A 27,240-nucleotide genomic window follows, 5' to 3' on the forward strand; every position below is an offset into this window, starting at 1 on the left:
AATTAGACATAATGTATACAACGATTTCCACATCATAACCTGAAAAAAAACGTATCCTAGGGCCACCATACCCCGGAGTTCTACTGCATATATATATATATATATATATATATATATATATATATATATATATATATATATCGCTTTAAATAAAATAAGCGGGAGTTTCTCTAGAGCTCTTTCGGCTATCATCTCGTCAGGAGGAAAATCGATAGCGTAACAAAATAATATTATCTCGAAAGTTAAAAATTTAAAGCTTTATACAAATTTAGGCACAGATAAAGATATATATATGTTTATGTCAAAAAAATATAGGCGATTTAAGGGATGTAATTAGTTTTCACCGATATCCTAGGAGGAAATGCTGTATATCAAATTTAATTATCGTTAAAAATCGACATAACTTTAAAAAAATTAGCACGTAATTTCAACTCGGGTGTCGTGACGTAATCGTATCCATATTGAACCATAAACCCTTATGGTTGGAGGTTCGAAATCCCAGAACAATCAGCTACGCTGAAGAGATGTGAATACGGCGAAACACACGTACATAGATAACTATATATATATATATATATATATATATATATATATATATATATATATATATATATATAAACACTAGCAAAAGTACCCATTGTTGACTGGGTTCAAAAACAGTCTACAGAAAATGGACTCTGATTTATGAAAGTATGATAGGTTATGAAAAGGAAGGGTTGTAAAGAGATAGCTTCGAATTTGGGGGTATCAAAACCAAAGCAAAATATGATGAAAGTAAAAATAAAATAGATAAACCCCATAATTTATTATACCATACCTGTTCACACTGAAACACTTATCAAAATATTCTGTGGATCTATATTAAAAAACCTTGTTAAACTTTGTGACATATTTCCATTCTATGGAGGTCAGGTGCGAACGAACACCCCATAATTTTATTATACCATATTTCTTCAAACTGAAACATAATTACCAAAGTATACTTACGCAGATAGATATGAAAAGTCTTTATTAAAGTTTGTGCCTATTTCCATTCAATAGAGGCCAGGCACGAACGCAGACACCACAATTTTATTATACCATCCATATTTAAGTTAAAACACTTATCAAAGTATTCTTATGTACATCTATATCAAAAACACTTGTAAACGTTTTTTTTTTTTAATTTTTTAATTTTTTTCCATATTTTGTGGACCAGGCGCGAATGCAGACCCCACAATTTTAATGAAACACCGTTCTGCCAGCTCAAACATACCCATTCCTGTGTCTCGATACATCTTCTATTATTATATGTAATCAGTTTTTTAAAATAGTCAACCATATAGGAGCCTATTCGTGACCACACACACACACACACACACACACACACACAGCTTTATATTTTTTTTCTTTTTTTTTAATTCAATTTTCACCCCAAACAAGGCACAGTGCCACTTTGAAGCAGGGGGCTACTATTAGGGACTTAATTAGCGGGGTCATTATGAAGGGAGATGAGTAGAAAGATGTTTGTTAACATTACACTTGAACTTCTGCATATCATTGCAGCTGGGAAAGCAGAATCCCGGAAGAGAGTTCCAAAGACCCGCAGTTCTGGGGAAGAAACTATTGGAGTAAAAGGCTTTCTTGCACCTAGGGATCTCTACTGTAAAGGGATGAGATGAGTCGGGGGTAGTTACGTCGGGGAGGTACAAGTTTTTGCAGTTCGTCAGAGCATTCACCATTAAAGTATTTGTAGAACAGGCAGGGGGATGCAACATCTCGTCGATGGGACAGAGGCTGAAGCCTAGATGACAGTTCAGGACCTATCAGGTTGGCGACTCTTTTGAACCCTGTCCAGGAGCGAGAGACAAGCAGCAGATGCACCAGCCCAGATGTGACAACAGTACTCCATACATGGGCAAATGGTGGCCTTATAGAGGTATAGGATACTGTCAGGCGTAAGTAGTTTTCTAGCACGGTAGAGGGAGCCAACCTTCCTTGCAGCAGCCTTGGCAATGCTCTCAATGTATTTATTCCAGTTCATATTCCCTGTAAACGTTAGGCCGAGGAGTTTAAAAGAAGTACTTTCAGGCAATGTGTTCTTGGCCATTGCTATTGGTGGTAGAGAAGGTTTCTTGTAGTTATTGAATGAAACAAGCTTAGTCTTAGCAGCATTGAATGTGACCAACCATTTTTGTCCCCATTCCACTACAGATTGGAGGTCATCCTCTAGTGTTTCTGCCATTTCCTTGGATATGTGTTCATTTGTTTTCCCCTCATATCTGTTATAGAGAGTGGTGTCATTGGCAAATATACCCATCTCCGAAACAATTTTATCAGGGAGGTCATTTATGAATATCAGAAATAATAGAGGTCCAAGGATAGACCCCTGAGGTACTCCCGCATTTATGTCATATTGTTTGGATGTACGACCGTCGAGGACAACTTTGATTTTTCTATTACTTAAGAAGGATTTAATTACATTATGAATTCTTCCAGTGATTCCATATGATCTAATTTTCCTTAGAAGACCATCGTGCCATACCCTGTCAAAAGCCTTAGATATATCAAGGGCCACCGCTCTACCCTCCCCTGTTTTGTCCAATGAACGGTATATACATTCAGAAACTACAGTTAAGATATCTGCTGTTGAACGGGCTTGCCTGAATCCATATTGTTTGTCAGTCAGGAGTTTAGCAGCTGTTAGGTGCTGGACTAGGGCTTGATTAACTAAGGACTCAAATATTTTGGTGAAAAGTGGGAGGAGGCTAATGGGGCGATAATTTAGTGGGTCAGTTCTTTCACCAGAATTCTTGAAAACTGGTACCACAGAGGCGGTTTTCCAGCAGTCGGGAAAACAAGATTCGTTAAGGCATTTATTGTAAAGTTTGGACAGAACTGGAGCAACCTCGGCAGAGCATTTTTTTAATAGCACAGCCGAGATGAGATTTGGTCCACATGCTTTTGAGGTGTCTAGGTTTTTTATAATAGCATGTACCTGAGAAGGGGTGATTTTCAAATCGTCTAGTGTGGCGTCTGTTCACAGAGGAAAATCAGGGAGTAAGTGGTGTACCGAGTTCAGTGTGGAGTTTGAGGCAAACTGACTGGCAAGCAGATTAGCCTTGTCAGTTGCCGTGCAAGCAACCTCATGATTGTTTGATAGTGGGGGAATAGTTGATTGTCCATTATTTACTACGCTGTTGTAGATTTTCCAAAAATCCCGGGTTCCTAATTTCTGTGGTTCGATGCGTTTTCTGGTGGTTTCAGAGTAATCTGTCTTAGCTGTCTCTATCACTCTCTTACAATTATTTCTAGCTTCTATAAACTTCTGTTTATTTGAGCTGGACTTATGTCGGTCGAATCTGCGGAACGCATGCTGCCTTTGACAAATGGCAGCTGCACAAGCAGAAGTAAACCATTGGGGAGAGTGGGGCTTGCTATAGAATTTCCGTGCGGGAACATGTGCTTCAATTGCAGTTTTGAACCATTCAGTGGTCTCATTTGCACACTGTTCCGCTGGAAGAGTAAAGATATTTTGCCATGGGGCATCTCTGATGAGCTCGCTGATGGCTTCCCAATCAGCCTTTTTGTAATACCTCGTTGTTTTGAGTAGTGGGTCTTCAGTTTTAGGGCGAGAATTTAGGCTGATTTTTACCATTATCACAGCATGATCAGCATTCCCGAGTGGGCTGTGGACATTTATTGTACAGTCATTGGGAACCGTTGTCAGAAAGATATATTATATATATATACAGGGTGACCAAAAAAAAACGGGCTCCAACTCTAATTAGGCTCAGTTTCTTAGTGTTTTGTCCTAATGAAATGAAACTTTGGTCATAGCTAGTTTATTATATTCAAAACATCACATCAAAACACTAGAGTCTTTGGCCTTTTTTTTTTCGTTCTACATCATATGTTCGAGATGGCCTCCATTTAACTTTTGTTTATTTGGGGGTCACGCTGTGTATGTATATATATATATATATATATATATATATATATACTAGGAAATAGATCCGACGTTACCCGGGATTGAATTAGGATGAATGAAAGTTCCACACTTACGGTATTTCTTTGTCATTGAAATTGGTGAAATTGACCATTTTTTAATCAAATCGATTGCTTGCCTGCTCTATTCGGGAACTCACCACAGTGCATCGTGAAGAAAGTTCAGATGCTTTAGTTGGGAACCCACTGCAGTGCATCAGGAGGAAACTTTACATGCCTTTCTGCAGTGACTTAGTCTTCAGTACATTGTATTCTCATTGCACTGTAGAGAACTTACTGTTGATTTTATCAAATTATTTTATATAGATGCTTGAATTAAAGTTTAAAATGTAAAAGTCAAACATTATGGTTCAGTTGTGCTCTAACCAGAAACATTCATTTTGAAGGTGTCCCTATCTTATCAAAGAACCTACTGATCCTTTTGTCTTCTGTGGTAATAAAACTTCTCAAATGCACTTGTGATGTTAGATTGTATAAGGGTGTTTACTTTGGTCAAAATCGGATTGTTCCTTCTTCATCAGATTTTTCTATTATCGATTTTTGATACTTATTCCAGGCATTCTGATTTAAAATCTAAGAACACTGCCAGACACATAAAGTACATTTGTGTGGAAAATCGGCCCTGTCGTTTCTGAGTCCATCCATAAGGAACGAACACACACACACACACACAGTGCCTTATATAAATTGTGTCAATCATCTTATTGCAGATTAGTAAAATATCAATATTTCACTAAATATATGTCACAAAAGAATTAAAATTGTATCATCAAAGGACTACTTTAAGGTTAGTTATTTCTAAAAATTTTATTCCAATTCATGCGATATTCACAGTCACGACATTTTATTCTTTATCAAAGAATTTCCATCGCTTTATTGCAGGTTTCTTAAAACGTTGTATTAGGGCAAAAATACAATGTCTAATCATGAAAACTTTACTTTTTATCATATTTTTCTGTCAAATAATAATAAACAAAAGCACATTCTAGGTGATAAGCCTTAAATAAATGAATTATTTATCGCCATATCCACCATTTAAACAACCTTTTGTCCACCAAGGATGTCAATTGTTTGATCTGAAAAGGAGTTATGGTTCTGGCGACATCAACTATTTCCCTCCACAGGGCACCCTTTAAAGTAAATTGCTCTTCTTCCTTCAAAAATCCCTCTTTTCAATATTGACCAGAGATGTTCGATGGGGTAAAGGTCTGTAGAATGCGGTGGACAGCTCATAAGCGTTTCTCCAATGAAGCCCATAGATTCAAGGAAGGCTGCAGTCGCCCTAGCAGAATGGGATGGTGCATTGTCATGCATAAAAATCATCTTCTTTTTTTTTTTTTTTTTTTTTTTGAAAGATTGGCGAGGGGCGACCAGAGATTGGAGTTCAGACGAGCACCTGCCATGGAAATAACGATAAAACAAGGATAGGCTCGCAACGTCTCTTCTGTGGGAGAGAGGTTGCAGGGTAGAGAAAAGGGCATCCCCCACTAAGCCACGAAGTCTATTTTGTACTCTGCCAAGGCAGGATAGGCTCTCCTGCTCAGATATGGCAGCAGTATTCCATCCTTGGATGTACTTGGCTTTTATATAGATAGAGAATTGCATCAGTAGTGAGATATCTTCTGGAGCGATAGAAGGATCCCACCATCTTTCCAGCGACCTTGGCAACAGATTTGATGTACGTGTTCCATTTCAGATCAGGAGTAAAGGTCAAGCTAGAAGCTTGTCAAAACATGAGGTCTCCCCCAAGACGAGAGCCATTCATTTCAATTGATGCCAGATGGGGATCAGAGCGTTGATGATGTAAAGATAGAAGCTTTGTTTTAGATGCATTAAAAGTAACAAGCCACACCTTTCCCCATTGTACTACGTGCTCAAGATCAGAGGAAAGAGAATCGGAGCCATCCATCTGAAAGCGATGTGACAATGGTAGGTCAACTAGCCATGGCAACAAATGATTGTTCAAAAAGACAGTGTACACATTGCTGATAAGCTTTATACCCTTTGGCACTTGGAATGGTCTAACCAATTTATCCCCCAAGGATTCCCATTCAAAACATGATGACTTCACCTCCTTGTTGGTGATGAATTCTGTAAGGGGTCGGAGTTCCGTTCGGGTTCCAAACTTTGGTGCCTCTATTTGGACCGTCAAGAGTAGCATGGGCCTCATCCGTACATAGGACACATTGGAAGCCATTCATTTTTCCCTATATTGTTTGCTAAATGTAGGCTTGGAAGAGGTTTGATGTTCTTTGCCATCTCATTCAACACATTGCATCAGGCCTACCTGGATCTTGGAGCGATTCCAGCTCTTGCAAAAATGAAAACATTGGTGCTGTTAGGGTTTCGGTTGAATTCCCTACGAATTTTCCGAATATCACGATCTAAATGTTTTCTCGTGGTGCCCTTCTCTTTTCTTGATTTAGTGTTGAGGTTGTTCACGAATGAAGCCAAGATTTTAAATTGTAAATCGCCATTCACCCATGTATGGAGTACTGTTGTCATATTTGGCTGGTGCATCTGTTACTTGTCTCTTACTCCTGGACAGGGTTCAAAAGAGAGTCGCCAACCTGATAGGTCCTGAACTGTCATCTAGGCTTCAGCTTCTGTCCCATCAACGAAATGTTACATCCCTCTGCTTGTTCCAGAAGAACTTTAATGGTGAATGCTCTGACGAACTACAAGCACCTGTACCCCCTAGAGGTGAATACCCCCGATAAACCCGACAAGCAGCTAAATCCCACCCCTTCACAGTAGAGATCCCTAGGTGTAAGAAAGCCTTCTACTCCAATAGTTTTTTCACCAGAACTGCTAGACTTTGGAACTCCCTTCCAGGATTCTACTTTCCCAACTGTACTGACATGCAGAAGTTCAAGTGTAATGTGAACAAACATCTTGTTACTAATCTCTCTTCATAATATTCCTGCAACTTATGCCCCTGATAGTAGCCCCCTACTTCAAAGTGGCACTATACCTTGTTTGGGGTGAAAATTGAATAAAAAAAAAAATTTAACAAAACATTAAACAAGTTGTTATATAATGCAAATAATAATCGCTATTGTCCGATCACTTAAATAAAACATTTGAGCAGATAACAAAGGAACGCATTTGTATTATATTCGCACTGGACAACTATTCTCATACTGATTGTTATATTCGCAACGTTTCGGCCGATGTAACCTTCGACCTTCTACAGATGCATTTTATCCAACTCAAGCCTGTGCAGAATTTCGGTCGGATTCTGGCATAACAGGTGAAAGTGTTGATTAACAATTAGGGTACTTATGCACTTTTGTTACCGTACTGAAATAACAATGTGATTATTTAGAAAGCCATTCTTAACATGGGGGAAGGGAGGGTGTTTGGTAATTATTCTGTACTTTTACCCAACACTTTAATCACAAAGACGTTGTAAAACTTGAATTTAACTTGAAAATACTATTTTTTTTTTTAACAATAAGCACGGTAACATAAGTACATAAGCACCACAATTAGTTCTAAGTGACTGCAATCACCTTGAATTGAAGGTTCATTTTATACTACAAGCGATAGTAAAAAAAATAACAAATTAACGCAAAATGGGAACAATCTGTAGGGGGGGGTGATTCTCGTTCAGGTCTGCCGAAAAATCACCTAATTTTATCAAGTATTTTTTTTTTTAAATCAAATCAAATCAAATCAAAATATATTATTTTTAAAATGTAATTATCCACTGACACGTGTTTCATCGTCTACGACTCATACAGCCACTCTGATGAGTCGTAGACGACGAAACACGTGTCAGTGGATAATTACATTTTACCGCTCCTCATGTGGGGGTACTAAATTGGTTAAAAGGGAAAATTATTCCCAACTCGCATTTAGGTAAAAATGCACTTTCGTAAATAACTGAATTCATTCAAAACATATCGCTAAAACCAAAACAAAAACAACATCTCTCTCTCTCTCTCTCTCTCTCTCTCTCTCTCTATATATATATATATATATATATATATATATATATATATATATATATATATATATATACACACACACAACATAATCGCGTTCACACACCAATTCTCATCAGATCACCAAAATTAAGTGACGTTGAGCCTGGTCATTACTAAAATGCGTGACCAATTTGGGAATACCAGGCGCTGTATGTGGGAGGACGCTGACACCTCCCTGCAAGAGTTGCAAAACCTGACGTCGTTACCTCAAGGATCTCAAGCAATGCCAAGCGGCTTGAGATATATATATATATATATATATATATATATATATATATATATATATATATAATATAAAGGTGTGGGGGGGGCACGAATAGGCTCCTATATGGTTGACTATTTAAAAAAAACTGATCACATATAATGATAGAAGATGTATCGAGACACAGGAATGGGTATGTTTGATCTGGCAGAACAGTGGTTCATTAAAATTGTGGGGTCTGCGTTCGCGCCTGGTCCACAAAGTATGGAAATAAAAAATTAAAAAATTATAAAAAAAAAACGTTTACAAGTGTTTTTGATATAGATGTACATAAGAATACTTTGATAAGTATGTTTTAACTTAAATATGAATGGTATAATAAAATTGTGGGGTCTGCATTCGCGCCTGGCCTCCATAGAATGGAAATAGGCACAAACTTTAATAAAGACTTTTCATATCTATCTGAGTTAGTATACTTTGATAATTATGTTTCTGTTTGAAGAAATATAGTATAATAAAATTATGGGGTGTTCATTCGCACCTGACCTCCATAGAATGGAAATATGTCATAAAGTTTAACAAGGTTTTTTAATATAGATCCACAGAATATTGTGATAAGTGTTTCAGGGTGAACAGGTATGATATAATAAATCATGGGGTTTATCTATTTTATTTTTACTTTCATCATCATATCAACCCAAATTTACAACCTTTCCTTTTCATGACCTATCATACTTTCATAAATCAGAGTCCATTTTCTGTAGGCTGTTTTTGAACCCAGTCAGCAACGGGTACTTTTGCTAGTATATATATATATATATATATATATATATATATATATATATATATATATATATATATATATATATATATATATTATTTTTTTACTATAATAATTAAATACCTACAGACACTAGTGTTTCATCCTTTCGGGAATCTTCAGTGCAGGGTGTCACGATTAACACCAGTCGACAGATCCAAACCCGGCAACACGAGCCGTCTCTGGCTCGATTAGCAAAGACCGTATAAAATCGGCTACCATTAACCACAAGAAATAACGTTGAATTTTATTTTTTAAATGTTTTTTACGTCAGTCACAGTGATCTAATCGTTATACGATGATCTATGCATAAGAGCGAAATTGACCGACGTGTCTCTGGCTGTTTAATCCCCTGGCAGTAAAACTCTAGGGATTTGGGTCGTAACATCAACTTAACTTGAAAATACTATTTAAAAAATACTACGGTAACGTAAGTACATAAGTGAGTGTTTAGTTATTACACATCGGCACTTTGACTAACTAAATATATAATTCCTTAACTGTGACGTTTGTCGATAATAGTATCTGTTCTGACACTACATTCACTTTTTCTGTCCTCAGTCAGTGGAGGAGAAATCCTTCTAGACAAAGACAATTTTAATCCCCCCCCCCTTATCCAGAGTGCCACTTTTTGGTAGCTGGATTTTACTCACATTAAAAAACCGACCTTGTGTCTAACTCTGCCCTGGTGGGAGTGGGAGCAAATAAATAGGATAATCCTCTTGGTGTCTAACTCTGTCCCGTGGGGAGGCATAGTAAATAGGCACAATAAACTATTTACATAACTAATAATAAAGCATAGTAAATAGGTACAATAAACTATTTACATAACAATAATAAAGCTCGCCCACAGCTTTTGACAACCACCATTCAGCTTTTATGACGTCATTCATTTTTTGTTTTTATGTAATAACTGAGTATCCCGAAAGTTCATTTTGTTTTTTTATTAAATTAAAATTTAAATTATTAATTAAATAAAATACTGGTAAAACTTTTAAATTTCTGTACGATTATTGATTAGATTTGTTTCAACCAGTATTTTTTGTTTAATTTTCGATTTCATGAAGGATTGCATATACTTCTTCGTCGTTGTAGCAAAATCCGATCGCCGAAAAAGTGAGATTTCATTAAAAAAACAAGGATAACTGGCTAACTTTTTTCTTCAATTTAAACAATACGCAATGTTATCTTCTTTTTTTTTTTTTTTTTTTTTTTTTACATAGGCATCATTACTTATCAAGGCCAAAAGGCCACTCAAGGATAAGTGTTAAAGAGTGTACAGTAGACAATTGGACAATATAGTAATCGTTAGTAATGGAAATTCGGTAAATTTGTTAACTTAAGTGGAACGGCTCATCAAAAACTTGTTTACGTTAAACTTGAAGACAACTATATTGTAGAAAGCTGGAAAGCAGAAGACAATTTCACAGGCGTACAGTTCTAAGAAAGAATCTTTGCTTATGGAATCTACGTTTAGGTTTAGGCACAGATAAAGAGTGGGAGGAATTATTGGTAGTGTATTCTGCTAGACGAGTGTTTCTTGTGAAAGTTTGGCGGGGGGGGCATAGATTGGAGCTCAGTCGAGCACTAACTATCTATCTACCTAACTATCATGTCATAATTAGTTACATATTTCTGGAATATTACATAAACACGTATTCCTTCAAGTCTAATGTAAACAAGTTCTTGATGAGCCGTTCCCCTTAGGTAATCCAACTTATCTAATTTACACTTCTAACGATTACTATGATATTGTCCTTTTGACCACTATACACTCTTTAACATTTTGTAAGCTATTTAATCCTTATCCTCGAGTGGCCTCTGGGCTTTGATAAATGGTGATTCCTTTGTAAAAAAAAAAGAGGTGGTAATCAGATGGCGTAAGATCAGGTGAATAAGGCACTAATGTCTGGAATGCTTGGGAGTTTCGTACAGAACCTATTTTTCATCACTGGTAATCACTTGATTGAATAAGGATGCAGTATGGTGGCAAGAAAACAAATAGCCCAAACAAGATCTCTAGAGACTTCCGTCTTTTTCACAAACGTCCAGCTTACGACTGATGACCAGGTATGGTGCGCATGTTTTTATAACATTTGATGATCCTTCATGGATCAATCAACGTTCTAGCATTAATATGTCATTGGTGTAACAAAGTCGCTGACACATTTAAGCAGCAGACGCATGACACGTATGCAAATGACCAAACCAGTGCGTGATGTGACGTCACAGTAGAGAACGAGAAGGGAAAGAAAGAAAAAGTAAAGAGGAAAAAAATGGATCATGTGGTGAGGACCGGAAAAAGTGTGTGCTGGCGTGAGACGGACGTGTGACTCCATGATCGCATGAGAGACTTTTAAGCCTGTGTTGAGATGGCAGGATTTTATTAACTACGTATATATTTCAACTTCATGCCCAAAACTAAAAACATTACTATACATATTTCATATGTATTTCAGCTTCATTTAATGTCTAATCAAAAAACAGATAGAACATTTTTTGTTAGCTAGTATATTCCAAAATCCAGAATGATCGGTTCATTAGTTAAAGAGACTTTCCTGTACAATGAAATATGTGAATATGCATACCTATATACCTTCTTTTTTTTTATTATAGCTTTTTTCCTTCAATAATTACAAGAAACCTTCTCAACCACCAATAGCTATGAGTAAAGATACATTACCTGAAAGTACTTCTTTCAAACTCATTAACTTAACGTTCACAGGGAACATGAGTTGGAACAGATACATTGAGAGCATTGCAAAAGCCGTTGCAAAGAAGGTGGGGTCGCTCTACCGTGCTAGAAAGCTATTCACGCCTGAAAGTATCCTGTATCTCTACAAGGCCACCATTCGCCCATGTGTGGAGTACTGTGCTCACATTTGGGCTGGTGCATCTGCTACTAGTTTTTCGTTCTTGGACAGGGCTCAAAAGAGAGTCGCCAACCTGATAGGTCCTGAACTGTCATCAAAGTTTCAACCTCTGTCCCATCAACGAGATGTTGCATCCCTCTGCCTGTTCTACAAATATTTTAATGGTGAATGCTCCGACGAATTACAAGCCCTTTTACTCTGTTGACGTAAATACCCCCCCCCGACAAACCTGACAAGCAGCAAATTCCCACCCCTACACAGTAGAGATCCCTTGATGTAAGAAAGCCTTCTACTCCAATAATTTCTTCCCCAGAACTGCTAGACTTTGAAACTCTTTTCTGGGATTCTGCTTTCCCAACTGTACTGACATGCAGAAGTTCAAGCATAATGTGAACGGACATTTTGCAGCTCAACTCCCTACATAGTATCCCTGCAACTTATGTCCTCGATAGTAACTCCCTATATCAAAGTGGCACTGTGCCTTGTTTGGGGTGAAAATTGAATAAAAAAAATTTCCAAAAATACTCTTGTTCAACCCTAACCAGGATTATTATCACTTTGACGAATGAAGAGATGAGTATGATGTCTGTTCACATTAAATTTGAATTTCTACATGCTAGTACAGTCAAGAAAGCAGGAAACAGGGAAGGAATTTCAAAATTTAGCAGTTTAAAGTTAAAAAACTTAAAAAAGGCTTTCAGCATCTAGGGACCTCTACAGTACAAGGGTGAGATTTTGTTGCTATACGGTTGTGTCGGGTGTATGTACGCCAAGAGGGTGCAAGTTCAATGAGTTTGTCAAATTAAGGTACTTTTAAAACAGACACATTGGGAATAGGGTTGGAGTTTGGTTGCTAGTGTGACAATGTTGTCGTAGTACACGTTTACACATATGAACCCAACACGTAGTAGAGTACATCACAAGGAACATAGGACAAGTAATAACTCAACTCCTTTTTTTTTTTTGTGTAACAATGACATTTATTTTCTCATTCTGCCGCCACGTGTGACTTCTCATTACGGCTTGACGTTACCCACGTCCCCTCTAACATGCGCTCTCTCCTTTTTATAGTCTTTTTCCTGACAGTGATGTCATTTCGCGTTTCGTATGCATTTAGCCAAAATTAACACTTTTATACAACCTAACATCACAAGTGTTTTTTAATTTTATTTAATGCGGACTATTATCCTCATCTTTTTTAGTTGTTGTTCACGATGTTTCGACCAACTCTTCGTCAGGTGGTAACCGCGATGGGATAGGAACTCTGAATCTCATAACTGCATCCACTGCAATTACTGCCTTCCATGGTTGTTGTCGTCTCACCACGTTTTCGCCAAATAAGCCTCTGACCGGCTTTGGATAGGATTGAAACCGCTATCTTCAGACAATTTTCATCTGGAACCGTAGAGATTTAACGTCTTTATCCACTGCACCACAGAAACGTGGTGAGACAATAGCAACTACAGAAGGCAGTAATTGCTGTGGGTGCAGTTAGGAGATTCGGAGTTCCTATCCCATTGCGGTTACCACCTGATGAAGGCAGAGGAATAATTGGCCGAAACGTTGTGAAACAACAACTAATAAAGATGAAGATAAGTCCGCAATAAATAAAATTAGTAAATAATACTCATCTCAATCATGAATTCCAATTAAATAATATATATCACACCTGCATTTTAGAAGTTTTATCACCACGCAGTGACTCAGTCAACAGCACATCGTAGTCTATATTGCACTGTAGAGAACTTATAGTTGATTTTATAGAAGGTCTCGGCATATAGAATGAACAGTATGTCCGTTGATAAGACAAGAGCACGTTCAAAATGAACGTTTCTGTTTTCATAATTTAGCAATTGTACTTGACTTTTGTATTTTAAATTTTAATTTAAGTCATTAAAGAAAAAAAAATTTATAAAATCAACTATAAGTTCTCTACAGTGCAATGTAGACTACAATGTATTGTTGACTGAGTCACTGCAGGGAAGCATGTGAAGCTTCCTTCCAATGCACCACAGTGGGTGTTCAACTAGAGCAGGCAATCAATCGATTTGATTGAAAAATAGTCGATTTCACAGATTTCGATGACAATAAAAGTATTGGAAGTCTGGAACATTCATTGATTCTCATTCAATCCCGGGCAACATCAAGTCTCACTGATATATAAATAATTCAAATAATACGAAATTCAACTTTGTTTTAACCAGAATCAAATTTCATGAATAAAATTGCTATATTGTTTGAGCATATCATGAAACGCTTGGCAGCATCAGCAGGTTTGCCGCTATAAATAAGGAGACAACTACCACAAGAAGACAGAGATGCCACTATCCATTGAGCCACAGCGTATAATGTATCAACAAAGCAAGACTTATGCATTTATCAAGAATTTTTACACTTCTGTTATTAACAAGGAGACGACGGTCACAAAAAGACAGAGACATCACTATCTACTGAGCAACAACTTAAAATGTGTTATCAAAACAAAATTTTAGCTGTGGAGTACAAGATGCCGACGAGAGATATTTTGTTACAATCTTGAACTAAATAAGTGTTCGGCTATAGTTCTGCATTCCTCTGCAAATGCCAGGCAAGATGGTGAATATTTCACCTGACTTGACTTTTTAAGAGTGTACAGTAGTGAATTGAACAATATAGTAATTGGTAGTAACAGAAATTCGGTAAATTTGTTAACTTAAGTGGAACGGCTCATCAAGAATTTGTTTATGTTGGACTTGAAGACAATCAGATTGTAGTCAGCTGAAAGCAGGAGAATGGAAGACAGTTCCACAGGGGTGCAGTTCTAAGAAAGAAGCTTTGTTCATGGAATTTACGTTTAGGTTTAGGCACAGATAAAGAGTGTGGGGAATTATTGATAGTGTTTTCAGCTAGACGAGTGTTTCTTGTGAAAGTTTGGCGAAGGGTGACCATAGATTGAAGATCAGTCGAGCACTTGCCATGAAAATAACGATACATCAGAGACAAACTCGCAACATCTCTTATGTGAGAAAGAGGTTGCAGGGAAGAGAAAAGGACATCCCCTACGAGGCTACAAAGTCTATTTTGAACTCTATCAAGGCAGGACAAGTCCTTTCTAGCAGCTCCTGCCCAAATGTGGCAACAGTACTCCATCGTTGGACGTACCTGGCTCTTATATAGATAGAGAATTGCATCAGTTGTCACCAGTGGAGAGAATTGGCGATTTGTTGTACATATTATCAACCTTATCAACGGTTTATTTACATTTATCCAAAGAAAAGGATTGTTCTCAAGAAAGAAAAACCAGTTTTTGCCTTTACTATACAAGTCAGAAATTAACCCTCCAAACAATTCCAAACAGTATATTTGTTTATTTAATAGTTTGTGTGTGTGTGTGTGTGTTTTGTGTGTGTGTGTGTGTGTGTTTTATTGTTGTTGTTGTTTTTTTTTTTTTTAAGTCAATAACAATTATTGTTAATCAAGGTGGGGTGAACCGGACATAGAAATCAATAATATTTAGAGTTAGTTTACAGACAGTTTAAGAGAGGTGGGTTAAGATTTACAGACAGTTTAAGAGAGGGGGGGGTAAGTTTTACAGACAGTTTAAGAGAGGGGAGGGGGTAAGTTTTACAGACTGTTTAAGAGAGGGAGGGGGGTAAGTTTTACAGATAGTGTTGAAGTGACAGGACTGGGTGACATTTTACAGTTGGGGACAGCAGACGATAGTTGGTGACTACAAGGTCTCCTGAGAGAGATGGGAGAGATTTGAGTAAAAGCTGAGAGAGAGTCGGACCAAGAAGGAAATCACTAGCAATGGACAACGTTTGAGGTTCTTTTTTTTATACTACATAACAATATCACACACACACACACACGTACAAATGCACACACACACACAAATGCACACACACACACAAATGCACACACACTCCTTCTCCTAGTAGGTTTATTAACATAAAAACAAATGTTTGATAAAAACAAATGTTTGATAAAAACAAATGTTTGATAAAAACAAATGTTATACGGGGTGATCCGAAAGTAACTTCCTATTCTAAAATAACTATAATATATTTTTGAAGTATAATTTTTCCAATTAATGAATATGAGAAGAAAGTATATCACATGGACTTTTATTTAAAATTCAATATGGCCACCACAATTCGCCACCAGCTTTTGAAATCGACCATGAACCGCATCAACTGATTTCACAAGAAACTGTTGCAGGATGAAACTAATAACTTCACGTATTCTCCCTTCAAGATTAAAACCCAAATTCATATAACAGATCTGAAAAGAAAAGCAAAAAGCATAGACTTAATTACCACACATGAAGTAACGCACAAAATGGTGAGAAACATATTACAGCATATGGGAATGGAGACATAAATGGATGGTCACATTCTATGCTGCCAAGACTAAGCTTGTTTTCTTTAATAATTACAAGAAACCTTCTCAACCACCAATAGCAATGGCTAAAGACACATTACCTGAAAATACTTCTTTTAAACTCTTTGGCCTAAAGTTCACAGGCAACATGAGTTAGAACAGATACATTGAGAGCATTGCCAGGGCTGCTACGAGGAATGTGGGCTCTCTCTACCGTACTAGAAAGCTACTTACACCTGAAAGGATCCTTTACCTCTATAAGGCTACCATTCGACCATGTATGGAATATTGTTGTCACATCTGGGTTGGTGCATCTGCTACTAGTCTCTCACTCCTGGACAGGGTTCAAAAGAGAGTCACCAACCTGATAGGTTCTGGACTGTCGTCTAAGCTTCAGCCTCTATCCCATCGATGAAATATTGCATCCCTCTGTCTGTTTAAATGGTGAATGCTCCAACAAACTACAGCACTTGTACCCCCTCAACGTAAATACCCCCAACAAACCCGACAAGCAGCTAAATCCCACCCCTTCACAGTAGAGAGCCCTGGGTGTAAGAAAGCTTTCTACTCCAATAGTTCCTTATCCAGAACTGCTAGACTTTGGAACTCTCTTCCGGGATTCTGCTTTCCCGACTTTACTGACATGCAGAAGTTCAAGTGTAATGTGAACAGACATCTAGTTGTTCAACTCCTTTCATAGTATCCCTGCAACTTATGTCCCTGATAGTAACTCCCTATATCAAAGTGGCACTATGCCTTGTTTGGGGTGAAAACTGAATTTTAAAAAAAATGATTTTTTACGGCTTTTACTAGCTCTGCCCAGGTCTTTATTTATCCCTCTTTCTCTCCAACACACTCTTGTCACTTCCAATATTTTCCTTGGTCTTCCAACGTGTCCGTTCATGTAATCTCCGACCTCCTTGAGGTGTACCTTGTCGAACTCTAGAATCTTTCTGTTGAACTTCTGGAATCTGCATGGAATCTTGGAAAGAACTCCTCATCTAATCCATGGGAGGCAGCACGCCCCCCCCCTCCTCAGCTCCGCTCCATCAGCCATAACTGAGCAGGAGTCATAGGTAGCCCTCAATTGTATTTTTAGATGTCACCCACATTGAGATTTGAACCTTCAACAACTAGAAGAGTGTAACTTTTACAACTGAATTTTTCCTAGTACTGCATTCACTACGCCACGGGCCCTCGCAGACGATTCCATTCAAGATTTTATGCGGAGTCCTAAGTTCGACAGAAAGATTCCAGGGTTCGACAAGATACACCCGAAAAAGATCGCTGGCTACATCAACCGAAACGTTGTGAAAATAACATTCAAGATGAGAATAGTAGTCCAAAGAATTCAAACGATACGAATAATCAATCCTCATCTAAAAAAATTCAGAGCTTTTAAATCTACAACACACCGAAATGTTAACTAAGTCTGTTGTTCTCCTACTAAACTGTTTTAGTTGCTAATTCTCCCTCCTCGGATTAACGTTGCTGTCCAACTAATCTTCCATTGATTTTTAACGTAATAGGATTAACCCAGTAATCGAACAACAAGGGGAATAACTCGTATTTTAATTGAAAAATATAAGAAGAGTTGTTACCCTTACAACTAAAATTTTATTAGTTAAAATTCTTTGAAAGCACCTGTTAATAGTTAAATTTGTGAACGGGCAAAATACCTTAGTAACTGTGAACAGATGTTTTTTTATTTTATTATTAGGAATATTTTTTTTTTAATTTTTGTAAGTTTATCAGATAAAAAAAAACAGGTAATATCTATATAATTATAAAACTCTGTGAACTGCCTGGCCGTCCTTGCTTGCTTGTATATTGTCTTTCATGATCAGGCGGCTTGCATAAGAAAGGAATGACAGGTGAATATATATATATATATATATATATATATATATATATGGACGATGTCAAAACATCGTTAATTCATTACCCACACAGCATCAGCCGTATAGCACATGGTGAGAAGCCTTGACTGACATTTGGGCGGTCGGATTTCGATCCTGGCTTGAGGCAGTTGCCTGTCTAGCCGCACTGATGAGCTGTGAAACAGCGAAACAGTACTGTATGTGGATGACTATATATATATATATATATATAGATAGATATATAGATATATATATAGAGAGAGGGGAGGAGAGAGAGGGGGCGTCGCTCAGATTCTAAAGAATGAGGGTGGAACATTGTATGTTTTGGTTTCGATTTTAGCTGATGGCGCCCAAATCATGTATATATATATATATATATATATATATATATATATATATATATATATATATATATATATATATATATAATTTTGTTCTCACTACTATTATGTTCAATATAATAATCGACAGAGAATTGTCTCTATAATAATAAATACATAATCTGCATGTAATATATTTCAGCGTATCTTATGACTGGACAATTCCGGGCAGCCTGCTAGTTTTTATTACGAAACAGGCCCCATCTCTGTGAAAAGGACATTTTATCTGAAAAAAAATCAAGACATATATAACACTACCCATTCTCCAAACTCCATTCCCCATTTTCTTTCTTTCTCCCATTTAGATCCCACTACCACTTAAAGATTGGCCTGCTTGTTTTCAGTTCTACACGAGCCAGAAAACAATGGTTGATCTAATACTTAGAAAAGGTTGGGGGAGGATCTTACTAGCTAAATTTGTTTGTTTGTTTGGGTTTTTTTTTTTTTTTTTTTTCTTTCTCCACTCCTCGTTTCATTAAATTGACATTTATATATATATATATATATATATATATATATATATATATATATATATAACGTTTAATCGGTTCGAAAAACATACAGTGTTTATCGATATATTTGAAAAATACAAATGGCGGCGGACTCTCTGTTGAACACGTTAAGTTTGGGAATATGAGTTAAAACTAAAAAAAATATCTATGCAAAATACTGTTAGAAACTCACTCAATATATGTTACCGTGACATAGGCTGACATATATTCGGTGGATTTGTAACAGTATTTTATATAGTTTTTTAGTTTTAACTCATTTTCCCAAACTTAACGTGTTCAACAGAGAGTCCACCGCCATTGTATTTTTCTAATACATTGATAAACACTGTATGATTTTCGAACCGAATAAACATTTAACATTAAATAAAAACACTAAAGAAATTATCCAGTTAGGTAAAAAAGTAAGTTATCTTGCCTTTGATAACATTTAATTTGTTATATATTTGTTTTTTGGACAACTTTTTCCAATCTATATATATAGTAAGTAATACAAACCCTGTTTTTCTTCTATCAAACTGTTTTAGTTGTTAATTTTTCTTCTTCAGATCAACATTGCTGTCCTACTAATCTTCCATTAATATTGAACCTAATAATATAACATAATAGGATTAACCCATTTCAAACAGAGGATTTAGAATTTCTTTGTTTTGTTTTGTTTTGTTTGTTTTTGTTGTTGTTTTTTGTTTTGTTTTTTTTTTTGTCTTTTTCTGGCACAGAATTTGGAAAATTCTGCTTAAACTTACATTTTGTTTTGTTTTAATTCGGTGACTCTGATTCGGTAATTTGCAAATGAAAAAAAAAATAGTCTGTACCGAAAAGAAATATTTAATAAGGAAAAAAAAAATGGTAAACAATGGAAAATGAATTTTAGTGTAATTATTTATGGTGCTGATCTAGAACCTGATCCAAGGTTACATCGACATCTTCTGGCAAACAGCCAGAAAAGTTGTCGGGTGGGGGGGATGAACGCGAACGCTGCCAAATATCAAGAAAAGTATCAGAAAAGTTTGTTTTTTTTTCTTTTAACAAAAACAATTTTATCGTCTGCTAATTGCTGATAATCACATCTTTTATAGACTTCTTTTTCTACAACTTACCATAAACTGCCAGAACATGCCTATGCGACCTTGGGTCAGACTCTGGATAAGTATTTTATTTATTTATCCCTACTCCCAGCCCTCCTAAAACTAATATTTACTAACCTGAAGCAGTGATTAAACCTTTCGTTTCTTTGGTAGGGTTGATCCTCAGTCTCTGTTTTCTAACGTTCACAAATTACAGGGAGATAGGTGCCTGATTAAAGAAAGCCCAGGTTTATTAATATTATCGGGATAAACTTTTTTGCTATTCATAACCAGCCGCTTGATCAGATCGAATCGCCTTATCCTCCGTCTAGCTCAAGTATATAAAAATACAATTACGAATTACTTAAGACTTCTACCCAATCATGGCTGACAGAACGAGAGCATGCTACCCCTATGGATTAAACAAAGTGTCCCATTGCAAATTCTGTGTGGATTCCCGAGTTTGACAGAATGGTTCCCGAGTTTGACAGAATGGTTCCCAGGTTTTACAGAAAGATTCCCGAGTTTGACAGAAAGATTCCTAGGTTTGACAGAATGATTCCAGAGTTTGATAGAAACATTCCCGAGTTTGGCAAGATACACCTGAAGACTGAAACGTTGTGGAAATAGCAGTAAATATGAGAACAGTAGTCCGAATAATACAAATAATAAGAATAATAAATGCCTGTCCTTCCATAGAATTTGAAAGAAAATTCCTTTAAAAAAAATGAAGTAAAAAACGGAAACTAAAACATGTACATGCGAGTATCATGTTTTTCTAACGACTTTTCTTGTAAGTAAAAAGATACTTGAGCTGGGATCGAAACCAAAATCTAAAAGCAGTGAGTCAAGTACGATAACTATTAGGCCATCTTGACAAGATTTTTAAAAAGTGTTTTCAATCTTACTTATTCTTAACATAATGTGAACCATTTGCGTGTGCGCAGTTGGCATAATCACGTTTGACACACCGGTTCCCGTCAGATCACCGAACTTAAGCAATGATGAGCCTGGCCAGTACCAGATGGGTGACCATTTGGGACTTCCAGGTGCTGTATGTGCTCTCTGCTTATCTCGGCATTGCTTCTAGTTGTCATGAACCTCTCCTTGTGACTGGACTCAAGCAGTGCCAATTCAGGAGAGGTGTGGTTGGAGATTGCGCAACACTTGCCTCACAATTACATGTGCAGTTGCTCCTACAGGGGGTATCCTTTGTTTTCCTAGACTGAACGGAGGCACTGAATGTGAACGATTTGCGCATGCGCAATCATGAAACAGTTGACAAATAGATATAAATCTGATAACCTGCACGTACCAATTTTTCAATTTTGACCCCTTAACAGCGTCTTTTTCCAAACGAAAACCGATCAAACTTTTTCTCACATGTCTGAATACCCTATATACCAAATTTCCAATCTGTAGATCAAAAATTCGTTGAGTATATAGGTTGAGAAGTGTCCTCACACTCATTCTCACTTTTATAGATATACTAGCATTTCAGCCCAGCGTTGCCCGGGTGTTTGGAGGTGTATGTTGAGCAAAAAAAAAAAGCGGTCAATTTTTTTTTAACTTTGACCCCTACTAAGATTTATTGTTTTGGGCTCAAATCAAGTTAGATCCATGTCATGTCGAAGGAACCTATATCTAAAATTTCAAGTGTTTAGACCCAAAATTGGCGGAGGAGTTTGGTAGAGTTCTCAAATGTCAAATCGTTGAACTTTGACCCCTTAACAGCCAAATTTCTGGCCGAAAACGGATTACAAAGATTTTCCCAAATCTCAGCACCCTGTATATCAAATTTCGAGTCTGTAGACTGAAAATTGACAGAGATATTGTGTAGGGAAATGTACACAGACAGACAGACAGACACACACACACACACACACACTTTTATATATATATAGATAGATAGATTATATTTTTTAAAAAATATGTTTTATTAACATGTACACTACTTTATTTTCATAAAGATGAAAATAAATACTTTTGAATCGAAAGTTATGCTTAATTTCAGAAAAGTTTCCGGCCGATTACATTATAGTAGCCTTCAAACCCAATGTAAACAAATTCTTATCGAGCCGTCCCCTTAAATAATCCAAATTCTACCCAACTTACACCATTAACAATTACTACACTACTACATTACATTCATTAATTCTTATCCTTGAGTGGCCTTCGGGCCTTGATAAGTAGTGACTCCCTTGTAAAAATAAAAAAGTCCTGAAGATGAAAAAGAGTTTTCGGTAGGTAGCTGATCCGTATAAGTCTTGAACTGTAAAAGTTTGCAGATGAAGGGCAAAGATCTTTGTTGTGTGGATACGAAAAATTATGTCCGGAAATTCTAACAGATCCATTTTTTTTTTTTTTTTTTTTTATGGGGCGATTTTGCTTTCTGGTTGTGTTGGATAGCCACTATCATATTGGGGAGAGACGTTGTATAGCCGGGGGTTTCATATTTAAGATGACGGGGTACATATAAACGATGATGATGAGGGAGAGAAGACATTTATACAGTTTACAGTCTGTGGTTTCTTATAACATATATCGTAGGAGGGAGGGTGATCAGTTCTTATATCACAAGAGGATGGGACGAGAGATACATTACTTATGATGGAGAGGCACATTACTTAGGATGCGTTATACAAAGTGCATTAAGAATGATTTCACATTACCTTCAATTTGGTAGAAAGGCGACACGAAGACGGCAGTTACAAAAGTATGAGATGTTCTTTTATTCCATTTGACCGGTCGAAATGATGATGACATCCAGGAATTCAAAGTTGTTTCTACATGTTTAAAACTTTCTCCCTCGCTTCCAAAGGGACCCTTCTCTGACCATGTTAGCTCTGTTGCCTATCTTCGTCTCTAACTCGTCTTCGACTCTCGCTCCTATATTGAGAATTCATTTCTACCATGACGTCATACGTGTGTCCAAAAACGTGATTGACCCACGTGGCCTGAACATGCGTGGTTCGGTACATTTCCAAACCATTTCTGCAGACAAAGAATTCTCACTCCTATTTTTTTTTCCTAACCTATTTTTCAACATATTTAAATTGCATCGTTCTTTAATTTCTAGCTGACCTTATTTTAATTCTGTTTTCATAAAAAGAATTGAACAATCAAAATTCCTTTTACAACCAAAGCCTAAAAATCTAAACTATTTTATGTGAAACTGAACAATGCGAAATTCCACATTCCATTTCTGAATCTATTTCTGAACTTTGCTTACAAAGTTCGAATCTCGGTCTATCTAATGTTTTTCTTACTTACAAGAAAAGGGGAACCTTTTCTTGTAACCGTTGATTGCTTGTAGAACGTGGCTCCATTTGATTGGTCAGTTACTATCACCAGTGTCTATAAATAGAACCTTTTAACTTTCTTCAATTCTTCTACCCCATCTTTATTGAAAACTAGCAGGGAGACCCGACGTTTGAATGATGATCGACAAATATTTCACATTCCTATATTTATATTGTCATCAAAATCCGTGAAATCGCCCGGGAAAATGCTTCACATGCTTCCATGCAGTAACTTAGTCCAAAATATATATTATTCTACATTGCATTCTAGGGAACCTACTGTATCTTTTATAAAATTATTTTATATTGAACTTCTTTTCAGTTAATGAAAAAAAAAAAAACGTTAAGAAATTTACGTGCGGGGTTTGAACCTACAGACTATGTCATGCCAAAAAAGGAAATGTAAATTTTCAAGTCTTACAAACTTTTTTGATGTTAATGTAAAAAAAAAAAAAAAAAAGAAATTTACATTCAGAGTTGGAACCTACAGACCACATCACGCAAAAAAAAAAAAAAAAGAACACTATCAATTTACTCACAGTAGAATTTTCACGGCCCGTTGTTCTATTATTGTTGCTAAGCGACGACATGGAAATAATGGCTTTACCGATGATAGATAAATTAAATAACGGTTTCGATTATCGATTATCGGTAATTACTAGGGTATCTTGAGACAAAACTTAACTAAGATCACTCCCAGACTTATACACTTAAGTTCTGTAAATTTTACAGAAAATCTGTTCAGCCGTTTCGGAATCTATAAGGAACGAACTCACACACACACACACACACACACAGACGCATTTATATGATTATAGCGATAGAGATGTAGAGATGAATATTTACTTCATTATATCAAAAATATTGCAACAAATACCAATTTTTTTCTAGTATCCAGACATATAACTTTATACAACAAAATAATGTAGTTTCATTGAGTTAACTAACAGAATAATAAGTTAACTACTTTTCATAATCAGATTGCTGGGTTAAACAAAGATGAGATAGAAAAGATAACGAAATATCAAGGTCTTATGAACGACATGAAAAACTGGAATCTTAAGGAAGATCTTTATCGTTCCTTCGGATACAGTGCCCCGGGATACGTGTTGTATGTGTGTGTGTGTGTGTTTCAGGTTAAGATGTGGAATACAATGTTTTTCCGGCCCTTGGTTACGGTATTTTCCCCGCCTTACGGTGTTATTTATGATGTTATTTGATTATATATATATATATATATATATATATATATATATATATATATATATATATATATATATGTGTGTGTGTGTGTGTTATATGCTGTACTGTATTTTGTTGCTAATTTTTAATATGTACTATATAAAATTTTGCTTGGGCCCCCACCATACAGTGATTTCACCTTACGATCCCAACCCTAGAATGGATTAATGCGTTATCCCAGTATAATTATACTGTAATTATAAGACCAACTAGAGTTGTGAAAATTTTCGAAACCTACCTGGCAAATATACCCGGTGAACCAAGTGCAAGAGAGATTCGAACAATTGCACTTAAAAGGGACGGTTAAAATCTTAAACGATCTCTCAGTTGCAATGTATGAGATAGTGGATGAATGTCTAACATCCATTAGAATGCCCCATCCCCAGCTTGAACAAAATAAGAAAATTTAAATAAATAAATAAAAAAAATATTAAAATTGGTTGATTTCTTGAAATTTAAAGAATTTTTTGAATTAATGAAGTCAGATATTTGTTGTGACAGAACTGCCTGCGTTACCTACGAATGAACTGATCCATACATAATAAATACCGGAATACAAGGCATTAATGCGCAGTCGATACTCGTACTAGACTGGTGGCTGAAGTGTGGTGTCTGCTTGGATGCTGCACAAATTAATTATCCTTAGTCAATAGAGGGGGAAACACTTCTATACTAAGGCAATTTTATTCTTGCAGAATGCCTCTTTTGAGGAGAGCTGGTTATCTCCCACATTAAACCGACCTTGTGTCACATTTTGTTTCGTGGGAAACAAATAACCAGTCGATATCTGGTGGACCAACCGAGGTTGTTCATCTATCCGTCGAACAAGTCACACTTTTTGTATGTTCTTGTTAATACGTTTTGCTACTTTATTCCCGTGTTGTGTTTTCCTTGTGGCCCTTTCAACGGGGTTATAACAATATTTTTATTTTTGTGATTGGCCATTCATTTTGTCCGTACTTACTTTTTATCAGGACCATTCTTATCGCTTCCACGTTTTTCTCAGCCTTCCCTTGCGGGTTGGATCAACTTTGGCATCAAGGCTACATCATATGTTTATATTTCTTTTATTTCATGGTTTCTTTTGTCACATAGGCCAAGGTTTCCCAAACTTCATGACACCATGGAACCCCTGAGCCGGGCAAAGACTTTTCACAAAGCACTAACAAGATAATTTCTAAAATAAATATGAAAAACATTAAAATAAAATATGTATTGTATACACTTGAAGGCAAAACACCGCATTATTACAAAATAAACAGACATTTATTTTGTTTGAAATTTATATTGAAATTCATATTGAAATTTATATTGAAATTCATAAATATATTTCAAAGCAAAACTTCATCTTCAGCATGTCTTTCTTTCTTTCTTTTTTTTTGCCATATTGTTGTTGGATCAGAGAATCAGTAGAAGTCCGTTTGTTTTTTTTACGGTAGTCTTTTTAAATGTCGGAACGGTGCGTTGGCCATGCGGAATTCACGTTAAGATTAGTGTTCCTTAGAGGCGCTGGTTAAGTTTGAATAAAATAAAATACGTATTATATACGTTTGAAGGCAAAACAATGCATTATAACAAAATAAACAGACATGAAGATGAAGTTTTACTTCGAAATATATTTATGAATTTCAATATAAATTTCAAACAAAATAAATGTCTGTTTATTTTGTAAAAATGCGTTGTTTTGGCTTCAAACGTATATAATACGTATTAAGGCAATCATGAAGGGAAGACGTATTCCTTCGGAATTCATTTTATATTGAAAAAAAAAGAAGACCGAGGAGAAAAGGAAAATGGATAGCGACTAAAAAATAAAAGTAGGGAAATAGAGAAGAAAAAAATCAAAACGAGTCAATTGACATGTTTCGCCCTCACTCATCAAAATTGGAATCGAGGGATTTATTTTTTAGTAATTTGTTTTCCTTAATGATAAAATCTAAAAAAAAAAAAAAAAGACGGGAGCAAGAGCAATCGTATGGGGATGAATTTTAGAGGCTGATCACGTTCAAACCCAACAAGCAGTCCTTTTGCTTACAAAGGGAAGGCTTCCTAAGGCGAACGTGAACAGTCTCCAAGACTTTTAGATGCTATACGGAGTGAGCTCGACAATACGGTACGGAGAAAGAGTCGATGCTGAAATTCGTTGCACAATCCCGGTATTTAATAACCTGTTCCGTTATAGCGGATCCATATGTGTTGTTTACAGCGTCGGTAGGTAGGAATGTTCCATTCCTGATTTTGCTCGGTACATATTGTTGTATGCGACTTACCAATTTTAAAGACGTTCGCCCTACGTAGTCGGCACCGCAACCATATTTAAATGAATAAATGACCTTACTAATATGGTGAAGGGGTAGAACATCTTTTTTATTGGAAGCCATTAATGGTTTTGTATTATACACAACACGAACATTTGAAGCAAAATAACATCCTTCAACAGTTGAATTAATTTGTTTGGTGAATTTTTCACTTACTTTCCCGCAATCGAATATAAACTTTCGGCAATCGAATATAAACCGGACATTTATCCACCATAGTGGGTTTTGTTCGTAAAAAATCTGCTCTTTTCCTTTTAATGATGGTTTCAATTACATCTAAAGGATACCCATTATTAGACAAAGCAT

General features: G+C 36.3%; 1 protein-coding gene and 1 pseudogene across 1 annotated transcript in view; both read left to right on the forward strand.

The window, feature by feature from the left end:
* The window catches only part of LOC145252542 (cAMP-dependent protein kinase type II-beta regulatory subunit-like), a 124,507-nt gene that overhangs the window by 14,147 nt on the left and 83,120 nt on the right, over window positions 1-27,240 (forward strand). The gene's annotated exons all lie outside the window — the stretch shown is intronic.
* Window positions 21,016-21,133, forward strand: LOC145252929 (5S ribosomal RNA; annotated as a pseudogene).

This window comes from Euprymna scolopes, chromosome 29 (genome assembly GCF_053919585.1).
Source record: "Euprymna scolopes isolate OS-2025 chromosome 29, ASM5391958v1, whole genome shotgun sequence".
Lineage (NCBI taxonomy): Eukaryota > Metazoa > Mollusca > Cephalopoda > Sepiida > Sepiolidae > Euprymna > Euprymna scolopes.